The sequence below is a fragment of the Eptatretus burgeri genome, unplaced genomic scaffold (genome assembly GCF_056783735.1).
Source record: "Eptatretus burgeri isolate ZD-2024b unplaced genomic scaffold, Ebu_testis_v1 Ebu_testis_scaffold_151, whole genome shotgun sequence".
NCBI classification, from domain to species: domain Eukaryota; kingdom Metazoa; phylum Chordata; class Myxini; order Myxiniformes; family Myxinidae; genus Eptatretus; species Eptatretus burgeri.
In genome coordinates, this window is record NW_028222101.1 from 1 (window position 1) to 24,184 (window position 24,184).

The 24,184-nt window shown below is 45.4% G+C and overlaps 1 long non-coding RNA gene across 1 annotated transcript; it reads left to right on the top strand.

Annotated features, from left to right (window-relative positions):
- Window positions 1-6,735: 6,735 nt before the first annotated feature.
- Window positions 6,736-13,727, top strand: LOC147007472 (uncharacterized). The gene is made up of 2 exons (XR_015054165.1): window positions 6,736-8,334; window positions 11,115-13,727. It is a non-coding gene; the product is annotated as an uncharacterized LOC147007472 (long non-coding RNA).
- Window positions 13,728-24,184: the final 10,457 nt, after the last annotated feature.

Here is a 24,184-nt window from a genome sequence, read left to right on the forward strand (position 1 = left end):
GGCCCGACCCAGACATCTATTGACCTCTGACTCACAGCCAGCAGAGACATGAATATCACTGACAAGGTAAGTGAATCTCTCCACGACCTCAACATCTTCACCAAAAACAGACACAGACAGGACAGCAGCATCCAAGATGCCATTGAAAGCCTGGATCTTAGTTTTGACCCAAGAAACCCGTAATCCCAGCAGCTCTGACTCCTCATTCAGCACCTCAAGGGCCCCCAAAAGGATATCTAAAGTCTCCGCAAAGATGACTGCATCATCTGCAAAATCAAGGTCAGAGATTTTGACATTCCCAAACGATGCATCACAGCTTGATCTCTCTGACCTCCTCCCTAAAATCCAGTCCATACAAGTGCTGAAAAGTGTGGGGGCCAGTACACACCCCTGACGAACTCCAGTAACAACTGGAAATAAGTCAGAGATGGTACCACCACACTTCACAGCACTCTCAGTACCAGAGTAGAGTTCAGACATCAGATCGATCAGTTTTGGTGGCACCCCACGAAGACCAAGAATCCTCCAGAGGACGTCCCGATTCACTGAATCAAACGCTTTACAGAGATCAACATAGGCTGCAAGCAGCCCCTGCCAAAACTCTCGTCTGCGTTCAATGAGGACAGGAAGAGCAAGGATACGGTCAATCGTTGACCTCTTTGGTGTAAAGCCTGACTGCTCTGGACGCTGGTGATCGCAAAAACCGAAGACAAAATTAACATCGAAGTTAAAACAAACTCGTAACGTCGAGGGAAGCAAAAATACTCCATTTCTCCACATTAATTTACGGAATTATGTTTGACCTCACCGTGACCTTGACCTTTGACCGTTTTTGACCAAAATCTAATCGGCGCTAGCCATCACCCTCCTGAATCACGTGGTGTAATTTGACATTGGTAGCTTCTTCCGTTCTTGAGTTATCGTGCCTACAAACAAACACACAAACAAACAAACAAACAGAAGTGATCAATATACTTTCGAAATCTTTAGAGTTCGTCAGTAAAAATGAAGGAAAAATACAAAATTCTTGGTATCCTCTCATCTCTTCAACTTCTTGAAAATGAGAATGACTGTTTTTTGTTGTTGTTGTTGTTGTTTGTTTTTTGTATACCTTGTCGAGGCACGTATGAGAGCCAATGCACAACACACAGCAAGGGGGGCATGAGACAAGAGGGGTGGGATGGGAAGGACAAAACAGTGGGGAACAGAGACATTAGGAGATCTGTGGAAGGGAGAGGGATGTTGTGGGGAACATGGGGTAGACAAGATGGACATGATAGGGACTTTCAGGAAGGAAAGCAGAGAATTTGAAGAAGGTGGGTTTGGGGTGGATAAACGGGGGTAGAACAGATTTGGATGGGGGAAGACAAGAGGTGGTGGTGAACAGCTGTTCAAAAGAGCTGGAGGGAAGAATTGGATTGAACAGAGGGAGTTTATTCCAAAGGTGGGGAAAAAAGGGAAATGAAAGGGTGAAGGTGAGCAGTGATTCATGATTTTGGTCGTTTTACCAGAAGGGGGTTGTTGGCGGATCTTGAGCGCCCTGTGGAAATATGGTGAGGACAAATCGCAGACGGCAGGGGGGACGAGACCGGAGAGGAGACGGTAGAAGACAGAAAGACCACCGACCTGCCTGCGGTGAGAGAGTGAGAGGCCCAATGACTCAGCCTCATCTCGGGAGATGCCAATGATCCTAAATGCCTTGGTTTCCACAGAGTGAAGCCGAGAAAGGTGAGAGGCAGGAACACCAGCCGAGAGGGGAGAGCAGTACTCCATTAGGCTGCGGATGAAAGCTTTGTATGTGGTCAGGAGCTCAGCAAGAGCTTGAGCAAGATGCTCAGGTGGGCTGAGCAAGAGCTTGTTAGAGCTGTTCGACGAAATTAAACAGATATGGGAGTAAGCATGTTGATACCTCCATCATTTTGTTCCGTACAAAGTTCTTGTACAAACGTATTTTGATCTCGATCGGAAAATAAAATGATCAATCAATTCCTTTATTTTGAGGGTGAAAAATGGGTGCGGTTAATACATGGCTGCGGTTTATACACCAGAAAATACGGTAACTCATGACAGGTTTGGTAAGGCCGAGTAGTGAAAAATAATTGCAGGAAGGGAGAGGTTAAGGAATATTCTATATCATCGCCATGAGTTTAAATGATCAGATGGAAGAGCTTGAAGCTAAAATATGCAGGAGTATGATGTAGTTGCAGTGAGTGATGCCTTTTTAATGAAGAGAGTAGTTTGAGGACAGGATTAGAAGGCTACAAGATGTATGGATGTGACCAGCAGATTTACTCGGCATTGCGTGGGAAGACAAACGTGAATAAATAACACTTTGTAGCCAAAGGAAATTTGAAAATTGTAATATCCTTTTTCACCACCACCAGGTACACATTTACAATGGGAATTTACACCCCACACCCACATCCCCATGTGAGCTCACGGCCACATAGCCTGTGTTACCCCCCCCCGCCCCACATAAAGTTTTATTTGTAACCCGAGTTTTTGTAGTTTGTAACTTAAAATATGTGACCGTGCTTGGAACACACAGAGAGTGAGATGCATATTGTTGAGGACCCAGGGTCAGGGGCGAAGACCACGAGGGGTGAACTACCCCGGGTTCCCACTGGACTCTCCGGAATCGCAGGCCATCGCACACGAATAACTTCATGACGCGGCGGGTCGCTAATCGACCGTGAATGCCAATAACTCGACCACGTGACTTGGTGTTCTCCGTCTAATACCGTTTACCTAAAAGTCACGTGATATAATTACCGGGGGACATGCTCTTGGTATGCACCTGCTCAAACCAGATCACCTTAACAGATCAGATGCAGCCAAGTGGAACTGTCAAGCACGTACCAGTTAGGAAACAGATCTTTGGGGAATAACGTCCCAGCTAAACGAGGGTGCAGGCCATGCTGAACCAATGGAAGAAAACATGAAAATGAGCTGGGACCATTTCTATACAACACATTTATTTACAATCAGGTGAGGAAAACTATATGGCACATTGAAAGGGGTTTTATTTTATGTGCAGCAGGAGATAGCAAGGAATTCGTAGTGCGGCAAAAGACAAGCAATCTTACAAAAGCAGACACAGACCAGAGTTATCCTGTTATCTTCTACAATCTTCATTTATGCTAGGACAGGTGCCATCACACACACACACACACACACACACACACACACACACACACACACACACACACACACACACACACACACACACACACGCACACACAAACCCGAGGAAGATTAGTAGCCCAGAGATAAAGAAATCAGGTGAGGGTAAATGACCTCTCAATACTTCATGCGGTCGGTAGATCAACGCAAACCAGAACGCTTAAGGAGAGTGAGGTGAGAGGAATACTAGTTGTCTAAGATGTGGGTGTGGGAGTTATGGTGTGTCTTGCAATGTGGGGGGTGCGGTGTCGTGCTCGACGAAAATGGGATTGCGAGTCAGTAAAGTTCTTCTTTGTGCATCCACAGAAAACAGGATAGAGGGGTGGATAGAGAGAGAGGAAAAGAGATGCCTGAGGAGAAAGATCCCAAACCTCCCTATGTAAAGGTCTGTATGTGTAGTGTGTACCTCCATGGGACGCTCAGCCTGAGCATTCCCACCTCGTGATATGGCGCGTTATCTACTGCTTAATTACTTGCCGGAGCTCGTGGCAACTTGTGCTCCACACTAGTCTGTCTGGCTGCGTGGGGGTGGCGGCACGTCGACAGCACGGCAGGGAGTCTTGTAGGATGGCAGTCGCCCCGGATGAGGCCCTCGAAGAAGAAGAAGAAGCACTTTCTGACAATCGCACACCAATAATGTTCCGACGAAGAGTGAGACAGAGAGAAATTAACGACTCCTGCTACCATTTTTATAAGCCTCGGGCGAAGGGTGAGGCGATGACTGGAAAGCAACACGCTGTGGCCCAAATCCTTCTCCTTTATTGGGCCACAGCGGCCCAAGCAACGTCCTGCCAGGATCTGGGACCGGAAACAGGCTCAGATGCCTACCAGCTTCGGCACGGCTCGGAGCTCCTGACTCAACATGGGACATGCTCCCTGGGCCGGCACCCTGGCCCTGAACATGCACTGAGTGCAGTCTGAATGTCAAATAGCAGCGGACTTTCTTCACCACCCACAAGCTACTTCACAGGCCAAAATGCATACCTGGGACCTGAACCAAACTCCCGGATCGCCCTTCTCCCGACCCCTCCTCATTGCCCCCAGTCTTGCCATGGTCTGACGACTGGATGAGGGCTGTATCAATTAGCGTCTGTTGTGTGGTCGAGCATTGTACGGCGACGAGAACAATCTGACGCCGTGTGGAGCTCCTCAAAATAGAGTGGGGAATTGTAGCAATGCAGAGGTGCAGGAATATTTTACCGTTGTGGTAGGCGATTGTGGTCAAAATGGTGAGATTTGGTGAGCAAGGTGTGAAGTAAGGTGAGTTGCCGGTTGAGAATTGGCTTGCAGATTCAAATGAAATAATGGCATGCGATTCCCGTGTGCGGGTTGTGTATTGTGCAGCGGGCATGTGGATGATCCGAGCCACGGGAGGCATCGTGGTGTGCTTATTATCAATTGCCTATTGGATGGTGTGTGTGCTTGCATGCTTGTTATATACTATGGCTAAAAGAAAAGGGTTAGAGTAGGGATCAGAATATGAATCAGAGGCATTTATTAGACACAACTACGAGACACATGCAATGCACTTCATCCCGTTATCCCACCAGCCATGAGGGGAGGACTAACTGCATGAAGGCCAATGAAATAACTGCCTGGGGATCACTGTATGTTGGGTGCCATTGCCTTTGAGGCATGCACTTTTGCAGAACCGCCAATATATATATATATATATATATATATATATATATATATATATATATATATATATATATATGCATATATATATATATATATATATATATATATATATATATATATATATATATATATATATTTATATTTGACATCTCCCACACTCCTCGAGCTGAAGAAGCTGCATAAAACAACTCAAGAAGGCCTACACAAGTTTCGCGCTTTGCTGTTTCAAACCCTTCCCAGAGTTCCTCCACAGCTATAAAGACGTTGACACATAGTACACACATGAGAATCCCAATGCTACACACACCCTCAGCTGCCGGACCGGTTTCATTGCTTCTTGGCGAATCATCAGTGACAGTGCAGACAGCAATGCATACAAATGAGGCTCCCAAGCATGTACCATGTGCAAACGTCAAAAGCAGTCAATATATAAATAATATAGAAAGACCCATTCATATCTCTCACCTGTGAATGGAGGAAATAGCCAATCAGCTCTCACCCAATCAACTAAGCCCAGATGGCTAGGATTATATAAATAATTGACACCTCTCACACTCCTCCAGCTGAATAAGCTGCATAAAGCAACCCAAGAAAGCTTACACAAGGTGAGCGATTTGCTGTTTCAAGATATGGTTGCGGATGCAGGCATGCACGCATGGACACGAAAATCGAGACCAAATCCATAAGTCCCAGTTTCAGAACAAGTCCAACGGGGGCTAATAATAATCCCAATATGGTGGAGGAAGTCGAGGTTGGATAGCATTTGGGGAGAAGTGACTATAACATAGTGTGTGTAAGGATTCTGTTCAGAGTTGCAGTTTGGGATAGTGGAATAAGTCTATCAGATTTCAGCAAGGCAAACCTTGAGGGTATGAGGAGAGTTAGGTTACTCTCGATTGGGCCAAACTAACAGGTCAATCATCATCAGAGAGATGGGAAGCCTTTTCGGAGCAAATGCGTAGTGGACAGGATAAGTATATATGGAGATGTAAATCCAGAGGCAGAACTAGAACGGCACTTGGTGGAGTGCATATCTCCGACAGGCTGAATGAATAGTTTACATTTTTTATCCCACTAATAGGACGGATGTGTATCTCGACCTTAACCAAAATCTAATTGGTTTGTTCTTGTCACTTACCCAATTCATCCACCACGTTTTGTCATAATCCGTCCACAACGTTTTAAAATATCGTGCTGTACTGTATATCGTTTTTGTCCCCACGTGTCAAAGGTGAAGAATCACTTTTAAGATTGGAATTTCTTGTATCCGGATCTGGATCCGTATCTTCAGCGAAATCAAATCAATTCATCCTCATCACGCACCCAACATGCCCAGCAAGTTTCGTCCGAATCCATCCACAACTTTTTGAGATATTGTGCTCACTGACAGATAGACAGACAAACAGACAGACAGACACAAAAAAATAAACGAGTGAAAACGTAACCTCTGTCCACCTTTGGTGGTTGAGGTTGAGGCCGGAGTCGTTGAATAGTGATGTGAGGAGTGCGATTTAAAGGGGAACCCAAACGCAATTTTATTTTTTCTTCCTGAAAACCATTGAAAATCATTAATCACCATCCAATTTGAAGGGAAGGAATTTTAGAAAAAAAATTGTCTATCACAAAGTGCCAGAAAAAGTATGTCGATTTTCGATTTCACCAGTGATATCACACTGTCAACTCACCTTGATCCAAATGGTGGCTTGCATCGTGAAAGTGTATTTCAAGCTTTGGTTCAGATACTTATTCCACCGTCATCAGCAACTCAGAACGTTTAAACTGATCAGTGGGATTTTGAAGAAATTATTGGAGACAATAGTAATAATGGAAACACTGTTGGGGGAATTGTGGAGCCGTATCGTTTTGAGCCTTGTGCAAGCCTTTTCATGTCGTTCCATGCTGTGTCGATGTCCTGCCCCAGTGGAAGGGAGGGGGTGGGTGGTTGTGGGTATTGTGGGGGTGATGGTTGATGGGAGGTGTGGGGTGTGCGGGAGACCAGAAATCATCTTTGAGGAGTAGATGATTATGATAATGCATAATACTCTCCACTATAAATAGATGGTGGTTCATTTTATATGAAGTAATTTATGTTGATAATAGATAATCATTTTCAGGTGCTCTTGTGGTAACTGCCAGGCAATGGAAACAAGTGATTGATTCACCATACAAATTGTCCGTGTACATATGCTGGTATCTGTGCAGAGATGGTTGTAGAGTGTTGAGCGATGGCTGTTTCTTCCGCTTAATCATGGGACGGCATCCTCTTTCAATCATGGTGGATAACCACAAGATCTATCCATCTCTGTTGTTTCATAACAGTGCTCTGCAAAATGTTCCGAGCGCAAAAGCGAACCTTTTGTCGGCCCGATCAACACTCGGGTATTTCGGACAAACCTCATGCAATTTCTGGCAAGCTTAAGGTCTTTCGGACATTGGTGTAGCGTGAAACCAACTCGGTTTGTATTGCTATACATTATACAAGAACCAAGGACGCATCTACTCGGCATAGTTGTGGAAAATGAAAAAGTATTCGCTGTTTGAGTTAAATCGTACAGTGATGTAACCCGTCGACAGTGCAAATTTTGCGGTCGACTTCCTGGTGCGACGTCATGGATAAGTTTGAAGAAGACGAAGATTTCGACTTTTAATCGCAAAATTACCGACTTTTTCAATCAGAAAAAGACACATCATATTAATTTTGTTGGGTATCAAGTGATAAATTAGCATCGAGGGGGTCTGAGCGTTTGGGTCCCCCTTTAAGGATAAGCAGAATGTACATATTTATTAGGTATCTAATAACATGGACATAACTCAAGATCATGAGTCTTGGATCACGGTAAGATCATTTCAAAGTGCAGCTCGGTAAATGACGTCAAGAGGTGGTGAGTCTGTAACATGACTGAAAGGAAGGAAAGGGAAACGTCACCATTTCGCAGAACCCTTGAGGACAATTTCTCGATAACCATCACAAAAAGAAAACCTTCTTCAGACTCTGTCCTGCAATGACATTTTGGATATCAGGAATGAATGGATGGAGTAGTGATATGTCCAGCACTATGAAACAGCAAAGAAAACATTTCATAACTACGAAGTAAGATGATTTCGGAAGAATGAATTGTCTCACTTAGTAGTTATGGTATGTTTCAGTTCTGTACTTGAATGATTGTTGCTGGGATAAAAGGGATTGAGGACAAAAGAGTTTAATTACTAAACATTAAACAACTGCTCCAGAATATGATTCGTACTGTCATTGTTTCACGGTGTTTTCTTTTATATTTTCTGTTCCCAGTTCTCTTAATCGTCACATTCCCCGTTTAATTCCCCAGGTGACCCATCACACTCTAACTTTGGGGCTGGATCCCGAACAAGCTCCTGCGCCAGCTCGGCCGGCCGGGCGGCCCACACCACGGCCTCGACAGCGGCCGACGGTCCCTCCACCGCCACAACCCCGGCCTCCCTCTCCAGCTCCTGAACCCTCTCCTGTATCTCATCGAACAAGCATGTCAACAAGTAAGTGCAATATGATGATTGAAATACAGCATGCAGTTACCAGTTGTAGTCCATTATGAAATGTGACATTTGATCACAATTTAAGGTAAGATAGTCGTTAAGCCTTTCACATAGAATACCTACGTTTCGTCATTGATTTGGTACATTCTATGATTTTATACTTCAGTACTGATATGAACAATGTACTAATTTGTGGAGTCTTTAGATACAGACATGCAGCTGGCCATGAGAAACAACAAAAGGAAGAAATGGTCTTCATTGGACAAGGACTGATCTGCGCAGTCTCTTGGTCTAGGGAGTTCACTTTGGAAATCCAAAGGAAGCAACAGATGTGAACAGAACTTTAAATATGTCCCATCAAGTATGTTTTCATGGTAAATGAAAAAAAACAAAAATGTAGATTACGAGGTTCAGCTGATGTGTGTAATCAACCTGGTTAGGCTGGCGAAAGAAGGGATGAACAGGTTTACAATGTGCATGGAAATTGGACTGAAGCTGCTCTCCGACATACCTAAAGTACGAAAGAGGTTCTGATATCGTGGGGGTTATAAAACGGGATCAAAACTTTCGCTTTAATGAAATATGTATCGTGCATATTATTCAGACTTTCGCTCCCATTGGCAAGTGGTACTCCTTGATGTAATTTATATTTTATTTCACTGTTAGTAAATTTTTAGTGATAACTAGTTTGGAGAGAGAATTTTAGTGTTGGTCTTTCATGACTGAGGGCATTTAAAAAATTGACCACAAAGTGTGGACTGGTGTCACATACAGACCAGATCAGAGAGATCAGGCAGATACCCTCTTCCACCCCCCCCTACATCCCCCAACATCATTTGTGACTCGAATGGCAAACTACACTTTCCGGTGTTAGCTTGTGTCGATAGGCGTCGACAGACAGTTAGAACGGTGAATAGAATGAACAGGGATATTAATTGAAGTGTAGCAACCATCGTGGGAAGATCGAAGAAACTGATATTTCAGGCGTTAACCCTTTTTTGTTGTTGTATACATTGTCGAGGCTCATGTGAGAGTTAACGCACAATAAGGGGGGGAGGAGACAAGAGGAGTGGGAGAGGGAAGGACAAAACAGTGGGGAATAGAGACATTAGGAGATCTGTGGAAGGGAGTCAGTTGGGCCGAGGAACACGGGGTATACAAGATGGACACCACAGGGGCTTTCAGGACCTTACACGACAGGGAACTTTCAGGAAGGAAGGCAGGTAATTTGAATGAGTCCGGTTTGGGGTAGATTAACGAGGATAGCAAAGATCATGGTTTTGTATGGGGGATGATAAGAGGTGGTGGTAAACAGCTGTTTTGTAGATCTGGAAGGAAGAATGGGATTGAAGAGAGTGAGGGAGTTTATTCCAAAGGCGGGGAAAAAGAGGAATGAAAGAGTGAAGGTGAGCAGTGATTCGTGATTTTGGTGCTTCCACCAGTAGGGTGTTGCTGGCAGACCTTGAGTGCCATGTGCAAATATGGGGGGGGGGGGACATATCGCACACACAACAGAGGGGGGTCGAGACCGGAGAGGAGACTGTAGAAGACAGAAAGACCACCGACCTGCCTGTGGTGAGAGAGTGAGAGAGTGAGAGGCCCAAGACTCAGCCTCACCGCGGGAGATACCAATGATCCTAAATGCCTTGGTTTCGGAAAAGAAAGGTTGAAGTAAAATTGTGGAGGTATATGGTGAATTTGTATCAGTAAATGTAGAGTGAAACTGATGGGTCGATGAAAAGTAACATGAAGAGGGGAGTGGTGGAGAGAGGCATGTGGTTTCGGGAGGTGCATCGTGAGAAAGGATGCAAGGAATTTTGTTTTTGATGGATTTTTGAAGATTAGGTAAGATTAGGGAGTGGAAGGTTTTGGGAAGAAATCGTGAAGGTAATGGTGAGAGTGGGTCAGCTCAAATAGAAGGAAGATGGTGTGACGGCAGGAGGACGATGAAGAAGAAGAAGAAGAAGAGGAAGAGGAAGAAGGATCGGCACTCGTGGGTATGGAGAGAGAAAGGGATTTTTTTTTGTTCTATTTTTTTAATTTTAAGACAAGAAACGGAGGGTGTGGTTGAGAGGGATAGATGGGGTGGTGGGAAAAGTGGGGAAAATAGGAATTGATGATAATGGGGAGAAAATACAAATAAAAAACTACCATACACCGAGACGGGAAAGACGGGTAGGCCTCAAAGAAACTCAATCTGACAAGATCGAAGAAAACTCACACAATAGCACAATTTTTGAAACAAAACCGAACTAGGAACACACAGTAAACATGTCAGTAAGAGAATAAACTGTTAAAACGTGACAAATGACGACCGGAAGCTTAACATTGAGAAAGTTGTCAGAGACCCTGAGAGAAACAGCCGTTGCCTCAAAATCCAGAACCGGAAGTCGGAGCAAAAGACAGAGACTAAGTATGGAAGATGGTTAATTTTACAGTGGGTTGTGAGTCAAAGGTGTTTGCTTCAGAGATACGTCAGGTATCAGGTTGCACCTGGGATGGAAATAACTAATTTTACACTTCATGGAAGGGAGAGTCAAGGTTCAGTGGGTAAAAGCAATGGAGACTGTGAATGGAGGGAAAAGGTGGAATAATAGTGGGGAAAAGAAGTGAAAATATAAATGGAATCGTTGATAAGGCACAAGTTTTTAGTACACTATTCCAAGTCAATTTGTAATTTTGACTGGTTAATTGGTAAGTGTTTACTGTGGTTGTTCAGTTTTTCCAGTCTTTTTCTTTCCCCAACAATTTAATGTGCCTGTAATGCTTCCGTCACCCAGCTGTGTAGATCATCGGTGTCCGACGGGAGATGGAACGCCTCGAGCCTCGCCAAGATTCCCTGGTTGAAGTTGGTCTGGAGCCAAGAGGGGAGACCTGTTGGTGTTTCGCTCGTTTCTGATGCGGGTCTGTGAGCTTGTGTTGAGCCAGCTGGCAGGACTTGAACTCTTAAGGGTGGAATTTTGATCCCCAGGTGCTCTTTTTCAAAGTGACCTCGAAAATGAAGGAATCGGAAATGAAGGTGTTTGTGAGCGATGGCCAACACAAGTGCAAAATGATGCTGTGTGTATATAGGAATGTGAGACGTGTCTTTATGTATGCAAGTACGAGGTAATGGTGAGCAGAGGTTGTGCACATTAAAAGCTGCTTTTAAATGGATTACACATTTCTAAACATTCATACCACTTTCATCTTATTCACTTCTGCAGTTAGCTAGGAGCCCACTTCCTCCCCTACGAGTACTTCATTTTAGGTGCAAATAAAACACACCAACAATGGAAGGAAACCCATGGAATTGGATGGAACTTTAATCTGAAAACTTTAATCTGGAGCTGTGTAGTGCCAGCAGTGTCGTCAGAATTAGTTTTTGAACGAATCTCAGTGATTTAATTACCTTGAAGGCCATAGTTATCATATTCCTGAAAGTGCACGACATGTGAACAGTCCAAACAAGCCGGAATGATGAGGAGGAATCGTGTCATTATATCTCGAACGTCCAAAAAACGATTTGATCTCGGATGCAAAATGTTGAAGCTAATATGGAATTATTTTTACACGGAAGCAACTGACGTACGAACGCGTCTACTGTCACTGCATGCAACATTCCAGCTCTGGCCCAACAAGTCACAGCTGGAGTCCTTCAGATCGTAGGTGATACGAACGTGGTGTTCATGTACTCAGTTTTCTTCTTTTTATTTGGTGACACTGCATAGGAAATGGCAAAGGAACAAATGAGGGTAACAGGCCGACAAACTCAGGGCGAAAGGATTGGCCACCCCGTGCAGGTGCAGGCGGGTAGCTCTTCAACATGCAAAACTGCTCTTCAATCTTATCCAAATCTGTGCCGATAGTTTCCTTCTTTTCTGGTTAAACTTCATTGCAGCTTAATTCCTGGGCATCAGTGCCAGACAGGTATGGAGAATGAATCCTTCGATCAGGCGTGTGTCTTTCTTTGCGATGGCAAATATGTTGATTGCTGCGGTGAGCGAGGCCTTGTCTCCAGGAGAAAGTCTACTTGTTCATCTGCCAACATCATGGACTCCTCCGCATGTCCACCACACAATACAGGATGTTCTTTTAATTCATTTTGTGAATCAAAAAGTATATTTTATTTTTTTCTTGTTGCAACATTTGTGCAATTGTTTTTTTTTTTTAATTGGGTTTTTTTTTTAACAAATGCATCATGTTGTTATGATGGGACAAGCACAAATAATTCGGAAAGCAAATGTACGTGAGCATTGGAAACATCGTAATGTGCATTAGGGAAATCCTTTTGTTCCATTTACTACCTTGCTTTTTCTACCAATCTTTTATTTATCTACAGGTGTGAGTGTGAAAATCTTCACCTGCTCTCCTGCTGTTTCAATCTCCTGATACCAGGGAAGATATTTAATGTGGTATCTTTTTCTTTGCACACGTTTTATTCTTTTTAAAATCCATTGTCCTTTTTGTCATCACCACCCAACCCCTCATCCCCTCCATTGACCCCCTCTAAACGCCCCATCCCCAGCGCGCCTTGATATGTACTTGCTGCTAGGTAGTTAGCAAAGTAGGGCATTGGAGCACGATGTAAACGGGCCGTCTGGTGTGCACAATTCCAAAACGTGTGAAGGTGATTATCACTTATATAATAATGTTAATAATGATAAATAGTGCACTTGTAAGGCAAAGGTGAGGTTTCACCTGCAGCTATTTGCACCAGCTACCTGTGAGGCTTTATTGTACGAGTGTCGTCCAGCTCTGCGTAACGTGTGGTTATCCTCGAAATGCGATTATACTTGCGTCTACCTGAACGCAGCTCACGGTTCCGTTCACGTCTCGTACAGCCGGTCTTTTCCAGATAGACCATTTTGACGTGGAAATACCTCCCATGTTGTGCTGTTCTCTCGTTTGTTTTGGGTTTGCTTTTGGACGACATCTCATTTTTCTTCCCTTTTGGCTGTTTTACCGTATTCAACAAATACCTTTCTGGAGAATAATGGAAGCACCTACCCGTCCTTCAAGGGATTTGTTTTTCTAGCAATGGTGCTGAACTGTGGCCTCGTTTCGGCCTTGCTCTTGTGATACCGGGTTGGAATTTCTATCATGGCATTAATTTTTTTTGAACTTCTTTTTTTGTTAAAATGAGGAGAGTTACCTTTTTATTATAATGTCTGTGTAATATACATTCAGTATTATTCAGCTCAAGCTCCCTGATCATGGCAGAGCCAGGCTTAAGTGAGTTAAACAAATTGTGAGCTTGTATTTATACCATGACACCTTTGTTTCTGAAGATGAAAGGACAAGGGTGGTCCCGTATGACACCTTCCCCACTCTTCCCCCATCGAGGTTACCATCGGGTCGTTACTGCTGTTGAAGGGGAATTAAATGCCAGGAATACATCTGGCCTAATGTGCTGCCTATTTTGTGTTTTGCATTGTGTTTGCATGGTCATCATTGATTTATAAGAGACTCCTCACGTGGGGGGTGGGGGGGGGGAAGGAGGGTGGGTGGCTTTGTTCCATCATGTTTTATCCCTGTTACCCTCAACATGATATTGAGGTCGTGGAGAGATTCACTTACCTTGGCAGTGATATTCATGTCTCTGCTGGCTGTGAGTCAGAGGTCAATCGACGTCTGGGTCGGGCCTGGGGAGTCATGGATTCACTGGATGAAGGGGTTTGGCGCTGCCAGTACCTGTGTGGGAGGACGAAAGTCCGAGTCTTCAGGTCCTTGGTGCTTCCAGTCTTGCTCTATGGATGTGAGACTTGGACTCTGACCAAGGATCTGAGACGGAGACTTAATTCCTTTGGTACCAGGTCTCTTCGGAGAATCCTTGGCTATCGCTGGTCGGACTTTGTGTCCAACGAGTGGTTGCTGAGAGAGACTCAAATGAGATTTGTTACCTGCATAGTCTGTGAGTGTCAGCTCTGACTGTATGGACATGTGGCTCGTTTTCCTGACACTGATCCTGCTTACCAGATTCTCTCAGCGAGGGAGTCTCGTGAGTGGAGGAGGCCAATGGGCCGACCACGTGCCTCATGATTGCAGCAGGTTGATCGGCATCTAAAGGAGATGGGGAGGGGCCAGGCATCTGCCTAGGGGATGGCCAGACGGAGGCCACTGGAGTACCAGCGGAAAGTGGATGCAGCGACACGCTGCTCTGGCGCATGCTCTCATACCTGACCTGACCCCATCCCAAAAGTGACGAATACTTCTGCTTATGGAGAACAAACGACTGATTACATGCACAAGCAGCCACAGGCAAACATCTGAACCAGATTGTAGCTTGTTAAGTGAACCAGAATGTTACTTGTTGAATGATCATGAGAGAACTCAAAAGAGGAAAGGGGCTTGGGTAAAGGGGGGTGGGGGGTTGGGATTGCTCAGAGAAGATGTGTAGCATTGTGTCAATAGCAAACAATTTCATCCAATTGGCTTCCAAAATATTTATAAAATTCAAAGCCAATGTTTTTCCCTTTTGCATTTGAGAGCAAAAGGTATCGTTCTTTGGATTAATCGTAGGAGATGCGATTTATATTAAGAGCTTTACATTCCACAGATTCCAGGACAGAGATGTGACGCTGTGGCCCCAGCCAATATGGGAGAGCAGTACTCCATATAGTTACGGACAATGGCTCGAGCTGTGAGTAGTTCATCTGAAACAAGCTTTGAAGTTACGTTTTTCATTACCGACAGCCCAGAAGAGGACATGGTCGAGACGTTCAAGATAATGAACCTCTTCCAGTTTCTGACTTTGGGAATTGATGGCTGAGTTAATTTGATGTTCCATCCTTAATTACAAGGTGAGACAGATTTTTTTCCAGGAATGTAAGGCATATTATACAGTATTTGGAAGACCATTGCCTAATCAATTACAGATTGGTAAAAAGTGAAGCAGCTGCTGTTTGTCTGCCAATGTCAAGCAGCAGCCTCCAATCATTGCTGATACAAGAACTGGTGCATGTCTGGAGTTGATTGACTGGTGACAGGGACATAATCCAAACTGATAATTATTAGACATTAGGCTGTTTGGAAATATGGAAGATTTGACATTGGCAGTGATGTTGCATCCCATTATTTTGCTTCTACATGGAATCCTATTGGCGTCAGGTTAAAAGGGTGTTTTTTTGCCCTCTTGTGAATGCGAGTGCTGTTGACAAACTTCCATGCAGACGGGGGCTGTCAAAACATGAAAGGTTGAAAAGATTAGAGAATGTTGAAACAAGAGCTGCAGAACAGAATGTGAGGATGTGTACACTGATGCCATTTGGGCTCATCACCAATGAAGAGTTCAGGCTGGACACAACTTTCTCTTCCTTCTTGGTTGTGAAAACAGTCACAAAGGCAGGGGTTGAGAGGGTGTAAAGGTGGGCACAGAGTAGAATGGGTTGGCGACACAAGATTTGGAGGTTCCACTTTGCTTTTGGTGCTGTCTGAGGTGAGGTAATTTGTGGTGCACAAGGGCAGAGAGAGGGAGAGAGAGAGAGAGAGAGAGAGAGAGAGAGAGAGAGAGACAGACAGACAAGCCGGAAGGCGGCGATGGGTCGCCGAGCATGGAAACTATAAGATATAGAGCAATATGGATGTCATATAGCGGATAGGGAATCACCTTAAGTTTATGCATATCAAATCTCATCCAGTTCCATCTACTTATAACTACTCGGTATCCATTTGAATGAAAAGTACCAAAAATGCGGTTTGAAATCGGAAATCCCCAAAGTTCGAGGGGGTGCTGTGGGTGAACAAAGATCTAAATCGAAAATCCGGCTTGATCGTTTGTACACAATGTATTCCAGACGATTAGTTTGATTTTTCATGACCGTCCGACCATAACCCTAGGAGGAGTAACATTTGGCGCAAAGGCACCTCCAGCTCTCGCATATTATTGATATTAGCACTAATTGACCTTTGATCCCTGACCGAAGCGAAATCGGTCAATATGTCCTGAGGCAAAGTTGTAGTACTCATTGAGTACCATGAACCTACAAAGTTTCATTCGTATCGATGCACTCACCTGGTCGCAAGGGGGCCTTCAATTTTCGCGCATACCCCAATTGTAGGGGGCGCTGCGGGTAAAGTATTCCATATATCACAAAAAACGGAATGTATTTGATAGAGAATCACCTGTAGATCATTCATGCCAAATTTCACAACCCTACGTGGGATAATGGCTTTCGGAATTGATTTTGCGTGAACGGTACCGATTTTGAAGGTTTTTCGGTTGTTGCTGGGGAACCAAAATGTCCCTCGCAACCATCACACTTTACAAAGCACTAGGTCATAAGATGTACCTACCACCCGAGTTTGGTCAAAATCCGCCCACGTTTACTACCAATTATGCTGATGACAAACGAACAAACATCCAAACAAACAGACAGAATTACTGATAATTTAATAAGGGTCACCTATTTCGGCGACCCAAAAAAGAGAAACTTGGCAAGGTGTGACCAGCTCATTGAGGAATGAGACATTTTTGGAGCGTTTGTCCGTGAGATGAGCAAGATGGTGTTTTCTGGCTTGCCGAAGGATGTGTATACACTTGTGAGCATTATGGAGGGACATAAAGTTGAACACAGGCAGCTTTGCCTTGCTTATTGGGAAAGCAAGCTGCTTGGCATCCATGCTTAACCGCAGGAATCATGCTTAACCGCCGAGAGGGAATCTTCCATGTTGGCAAAGTAATCCTGGACACTGTCTTTTTACCTGAGAAGTTGAAGTTTCGGGCAACCCTCAAATCAGATTCTGTGCCGGACCTCGACAGCACAAACGCATGTCCTAAAAATCTGCTCTGCCATTTTTGTACATCCTCTTGCTCTGTTAACCCGATCATTTGTCTTATGTCACCTTTCATCTATTTGGAAGTCGGTTAACATCAGTGCATTGCCTAAACATGGTGCAAAAACGGATCTTTACTGTGGGTCTATTGGCTGACTTCTGAAAAGCAAAGTAATGAAATCCATCAACGCAGTGGACATGAGAACCTTTCTTTTCTCAAATGGCCTGATCTTGGACGATCGATTCTGATTCCGACATGGTCACTCCACCTTAGACATGCTGCTTCTGGTTTATTAACAAGGTCGGGGGTTCCTCAATCTCGACAACAGATCAAGGCCGTTTCTGTATGCAATTCTCGAGCATTTGACAGTCTAACATCCCACCTTGCTCGACAAACAATCAACTTGCGGCATCCACGGCCACCACCTCTCGAGGCTTACTGACTCCCTCCACTCTCGGAGGCAGCATGTGTTTCTCAATGGGGTCCTCTTTCATCTATCTCTGTCCAGGCCGGAGTGCCCTTAGGTGGTGGCTTGGACCCAGTCTTGTACCTCATCTTCATCAACAGTCTTCCCCATTCTCTGGAAAATCTTGCTTATCCCTTTACTGATATCTCCACTCTCTGCCGTCGCATCTCTTGTCCTTTAGTTGGGCAGTAAGCAGCCTCTTCCCTCTCCACAGACCGTAATAGAATGAGGAGCTGGTTCAATACTTGGAATATGCCTTTTCACCCTGATAAATCACACACATGTACACTGTCTCAACAAAAGGATCGTTGATGCACTCACATCTATTTCCTTAGCTTACCTCAATGACGGGTCATCACGACCCGAGCAACATGCCTATTGTAACATACACTACATGGCCAAAAGTATGCGGACACCCCTTCTAATTAGTGGATTCAGCTATTTCAGGCTCACCCATTGCTGACAGGTGTATAAAATCAAATACAGACTGCTGGTTGTGTCGCACCCTGTTAGCATGTGTGCAGTCGGCAATGCATGTGAAACGCTTTTTCCAAGTTGGTCACAAATGGAATGGAGAGGGATGAATCTTTCTCTGTTGGTGCATTGCCCGGTGTGCCCAGCATGCATGTAGGTCAATTGTGGCAGCTTACCTTTCACTTTGGGAGTGAAGGAGAAGAACGAGGACATCTGTGTCATCTGACTTGATGATCAAACTTTCATGAGAGTGCAAGGTCAATGGCACGCAGAACAATGCACGTATCTGCTTCTTCATGTGTGCTGAAGAGCCTATCAAGATCCCTCTTTCCATCTGAATCAATGATCGCAACTTTCTGGGCTTCTGCAAATCCACCAGCGAGTGATGCTTTGGTCGTTAACCATTCCAGGTGCTTCGTCCAGTATGCACTGTGATATGAATGCTGCAAGGTTGGTTTTGTTAGCTGCATTCTTCAGGAAATTCCTGTAATGTGGCACAACTCGGTCTGGAGCAATTATATGGCTTGCACTTACAATTCCGCATGTGCCATCTCGGTGTTGTCTTTCCTGTTGTTTGACAGATTGGAGAACATCATGACGATCCAACACAAGACAACTGACTTGATGTTCCATGGACCGTTGAGCAGAGCTACAATTTTGCGTAATAGCAGCTGAGCAATGTCTCTGAAATTGTTGAATTGCGCTTGATGTATTCCTTGGATAAGGGCCGTGCTGTGATAGATGGAGATGCTTTTGCCATGAAGTGGTGGAAGCTGAAGGACTCCTTCTGTTGTTGACTCAAGCCTACTGGTTAGATCTGCTTTCACACATTTCTTCATGTTGCCATCATCATGGAATAAGGCTGGTGGAACAGCTACCAGTTCATGCTGTAATACTGTCTCCATGTTGACGTTTCGTTGTTTTGATGCAGCCAGAAGTCTTCGAAATAACACTTCTGAATCTACCATCAACTTCTTGGTTTCTTTATCTATGTCCAGGGACTTTCTCATATCTGCAAAGGCAACAATCTTGTTTCATTTTTCTGAAATGAACTTCAAGAACTTGGTTCCTTCTGCTAGTCTCCTTTTCATGAACTCTGCGTGTTTCTGTCGACCCACATCTAGGAATCCAGTGAGACTCTTGGCTACTTCTGGTGATGCTACCTGATGATGTTAACCAGTTCTGATGGTACAGTCTCGATATCAAATGGGTTCTGACTGCCTGTGATTATGCCAACAACCTACTGTACATCAGATTCATCCTTAGTTTTCCGGCTCTTCCCCAGTTCTTCATGCATTCTCTGTCTCTGACTCATCATGATACAGCACTTGAAAGGAAAGGTATGATATATTATAGCAATGTCTTCAATGCTCAAAGATCCAATGTCATACAGTTTGTTTCACCACTCGGAAGCTTTTCAACACCAGATAGGTGTTTCGACAGAATCCACGTGGATCTTGTCGGTCCCCTAACACTTTCAAATGGGCACCGCTATTTAGTGACTTGTGTTGACTGCTCTACCTGTTGGCAGGAAGCCACACTTGTCGCTGGCATCACCACACCCACCATTGCCAGGGCCTTTATTCACACCAGGATTGCACATTTTGGTGTTCCATCAACAATCACTATGGATCGTGGTAGCCCGTTTGAATTGGCTCTATTTTGCGAGGTGACTCAACTCCTGGGTACCGATCATGTGCCATCCACTGCTTACCATCTCGGAGCGAATGGTTTGTTTGAGCGTTTCCACCACCAACTCAAGTCTTCCCTGAAAGCCCATGAGAATGTCACACACTGGATGGACGTCGTACCTACAGTCCTGCTCGGTATGTGAGCTTCTCTAAAAGACGACCTTGGATGCACCACTGCAGAGTTAGTGGAAGGGGCACCACTTTGTCTCCAAGGAGAATTCTTCTCAGCGTCCGATGACACCTTGCCCGATGACACCAACGATGCCAACCAACTTTGTGCGGCCATACAGGGTCTCTGGGCGACACCGACATGTACGCCTTCATCACGCCCAGTTTTTATTCCCCAGGAATTTTCTACGTGCACCCATGTATTCGTACAGTGTGACGCTGTCCAGAACCCCTTGCAGGAATTCCTAATGACGGACCTTACAACGTTCTACAACGCTCCAATAAGACCTTCATCCTCGATATTAACGGATGTCATGATACAGTTTCTAGAGATCACTTGAAGTGATCACTTTTCTTAACCCAGCACCAGAGCCGACCCTTCCACTGTCCCACTCGTCGACCCCTACTACAACAATATCCTTTCATCGTATTTGTCTCGCTCTGGGCCTCATCTCCACTTTCCAGTATGATATTTATGGGAGCACATTTTCCTTGTTGACCATTTCTCTTTGATGTGTGTTTTTAGGGGTTTGTTTTTGTTTTTTTTTACATGGACAGTCTACATCTCTTCTCCTACACTATACTGTATTTTGTATACCTTCCGTTTGATTAATACGCAAGGAAGGGGAGTAGTGTAGCGGTATCATTTTGCTTTTGGTTTCATAACATGTAAATACGCTTTAGCTTTGGATTACTGGGGTTTCCCACCAGGGGTTCAACAAAGAATTGACTCGGAATCCATACGTCTCGGACATCTTTTCTTCCGTGCTAAAATCCCACAGTATCCTTCGCGAAGAGTCGGCGAGCTGTCGCCAGCACCCTTCCCAAATTACAAATTCCTGCCCGAATCTTAGTCAAATGTCAGGTCTGGCCAGACCGTTTGTGAAAGAATTGAGCCGAACGTCAGCCCGGCCATCCCCACAAGAATGTGGAAATAATTTTGGCTATTAAGAAGAGGAAGGATAATGAGAAGAATACGTTTACTGACAAAAGTGATGTTGGCTAACTTTTAAACCGATGGAAGATGTTCTCAGGCAATGATAGGGTGAATAGAGGAGCATGTTTGTGAAGTACATGTCTTTAGATTTAATCCGACAGTGAAGCGACGGGTAGAAATGCCGACAATGTGTATATATATATATATATATATATATATATATATATATATATATATATATATATATATATATGTATATATATATATATATATATATATATATATATATATGTATATGTATATGTATATATATATATATATATATACATATATATATATATACATATATATATATATTGTTGCGGATTTCGCGCCCGCCGGCGTGCGACGGCCACGTAACTCGAATCGCGGCACGTCGCCCACCGGACGGACAATCCAGTCGTGACCCTCTCGGACTAACGCCGGGAACCAGTCACGGGTGGACCTTTCGGTCTCACCGCGATCGAGCCAATCAGCCCCCGCGTGGGATAGGGTTGCTCGCCAAATTCGAACTACCTAAGTACCCACGCGGAGGGTAGACCGGGCGATCGCACCTCGCCGCAGGTCGACTTCGGACACGGGCCACTTAAGCGACCCGTTCCGTACTATCAGAATAACCGAGCGGTGTTATCGTCGACCTCGACGGTTCGATTAATTATCGGGCGTATTCAGCCCACTACCAACCCTTTACGTGAAGCAAGATGGGGATTCAATGGAGGAAAAGACGAAGCGAAGCGGGAGAACAGTTCAACAATAAAGCACATTTATTCGCGACGAACGGAAAGCACACAAATACAATTCCACCAAATGCACACAAAAAAAGAAAACACAATTCCATTTACACAAAAAGCAAACATAAAAGTGAAAACACAGTGCAGAGCTAATACCGACTACCGAGCACACGGCAACACTTATACAATTCTACTTCACAGACGGCGCCGACAACACATACCCAAAACCAAGGAAAAGAAATCCCCCAAGAATGGGGCAGGCCTGAGGCCGAGACCGGGTCGGGCCTACCCGTCTGGTGATGAGACGCGGAGCGGCGATGGCCCCGCAACCCGCGGGCCTCGTGGACAGTGCCTGGCTGGGGGTGGGAACGGGGCCCCCTTGGTCGCACTATCTCAGCGCGGGGGGAAACAGGAGGGGGTTGCTGATGCTCGGGGTATAGAGGATCTTTATTATCCCTGGTGTGCGTCTCCACCTCGGCCAGGTCGCGCTGCCGGCCTCCCTCGGGCGTGCAGCTCCTGGCACCGACGCGAGCACCCCCTCGTCCGACTCTCTTCAGCTTCTCCAGCCACTGCAGGCTTCGGGCTCCAGACTTCTTTCGTTCTCGTTTGCGACTCTCCCCTGACTGACGAACACCGTCCTTTTATCCCCCCGTAACTTCGCCTTTGACCCCCTCCCTTTGACCTTTTACCTCGCTCCCCATTGGCCCGAGAAAAAGTGGGCGTGAAGGCTTTTTGATCCACAAATTTGCATATATCGATCACCCTGGGGGCGGGGCCAATTCGCCCCTCGCTCACCGATTGGACGGCAAAAAGTGGGCGTGTGTCGTTTTGATCCGTTTTTGAAGCAGAAAATCCGTGATTTTGTACACGCTGTTCGACGCGCGTTCTGCATGAGTCCAACACCGGTACCCACAGCGGGGCAAGAACGGTGGCGATGCTACGGTTGTGAGGTGTGCGTGAAGGTCATGGCGGTTGTGGTGAAGCGGTGGTTGTGGTCGGTGGTTGATGTTGTGGTTGTGATCATGGCGGTTGGTCCAAAATAAAGATAGTAAAAGAAAAACGGCTATCCTGAAGAGTCGCAGCTCGCATAAATGACATGTATTCCCACTAGACAACGGGTTTGGGCCTAACTACACATGCACTTACCGAGATACCTCACCTAAGGGACCTGAATGGTGGTTTGCGAATCTGGTAACCACAACACTACCCCCTTCCCTTTTTACAGACTCGTCCCGAGTCGTCAAATTTTCGTGTGCCATCATGTGTAGTTTTCCCCTAGTACATTTTACCTACGGATCCCTGAGTGCGACATTCATGGTATTCGTGTCCCCAAAATAAATAACCTGAGGGCTGCGTAACTACCTAAACAAACTCACTCACACGGACGACTTAAATAAAATTGCCGGCGCTAGACAGACATGCCGGGGGCGCACTCATATTTACATGACATCTTAACCTTAACTTACAAATTTTACACTAAACCATGGCCCAGGATCATTGAACTCTGCAAAAGAAAAGCAGTTAGCAGGGAGCCAGGCTGCCCGCATGCAGTCTCTGGCTCAAACAATGCAGGTGACAGGGAACGTGGCTGGCTGCTCACACGCAGTCCAAGGCCTTCCCTTTTGAACTGAACGCAGTGAACCACAACGGTGCATGGGCTGCACAAACGCAGTCTCCGTGCCAGCTCAAGTGGCACACGCAATGAGCACAACGAATGGATGCATGAACACAAACACGGTGCACGGGCCGCCACTGCAGGCCCGTGTTGTAGCTGCCAACAGGGCAGTTCTTGCAGCTTGCAAACTGTTGCCTTGCGGATCCTGGCGCACATGGAAATGAACAGGGGGGGGCAAAGCAAAATTGAACGGGGCTGGTGAACGTGGGCAGTGGGCATGGCATGGCAAAGGCAGCAGGCAAACACAGCCCGCAGAAGAAGGCCGTTGCAGGCAAACACAGCCGGCAGATGAACTGGCCGGCACAGGCCTTGAAGTACCACAGCTGCAGATGAACTCGGCCGGCCTCCGCCTTGAAGCAAAACATGGCCAGCCGATGAAGTTGGCCAGCCTTTGCCGTTCAATGGAGGTTGGTGGAGGGAGTGCGGTGGTGCTGGCCACTTGGAAGGCGGGCTCGGACCTACCTACCTGTCTCCCTCCCAACCTATCGCCTTTGCCTGTCACTGTACATACCCACTCCCTTAATTTGTCAAACCCCAATTTAGCCCCAACTTATTTTTTTTTTGTTTTTTTTTTATTTTTACTTCCCCACTATAAATCGTCCCCTAACCCCCTTTATCGTCCTTGTTCGGCTAACCTATTCTGTCACCTAGCCTACTCCCAACCCCTACGTTCCCTTCCCGGAGGGGAACAAGGGAGAGCTAGCGTCCTGTGTCGAGGCCCAACTCAAGCCTCAGAATGGCCTCCCCAGAGTTCGGCGATCTATAACCAAAGTGGGTCCAGCGGCCCACGACAGCGAGGGGATGGATGGTGCGGAGGGGTACATCTCCTAATCTACCCTAACCATTTAACTGCTAAACTACCCCGGGGCTTTCAACAAGCGCCTCTCGCTTAAACTATTGGTTCTAACAACCCA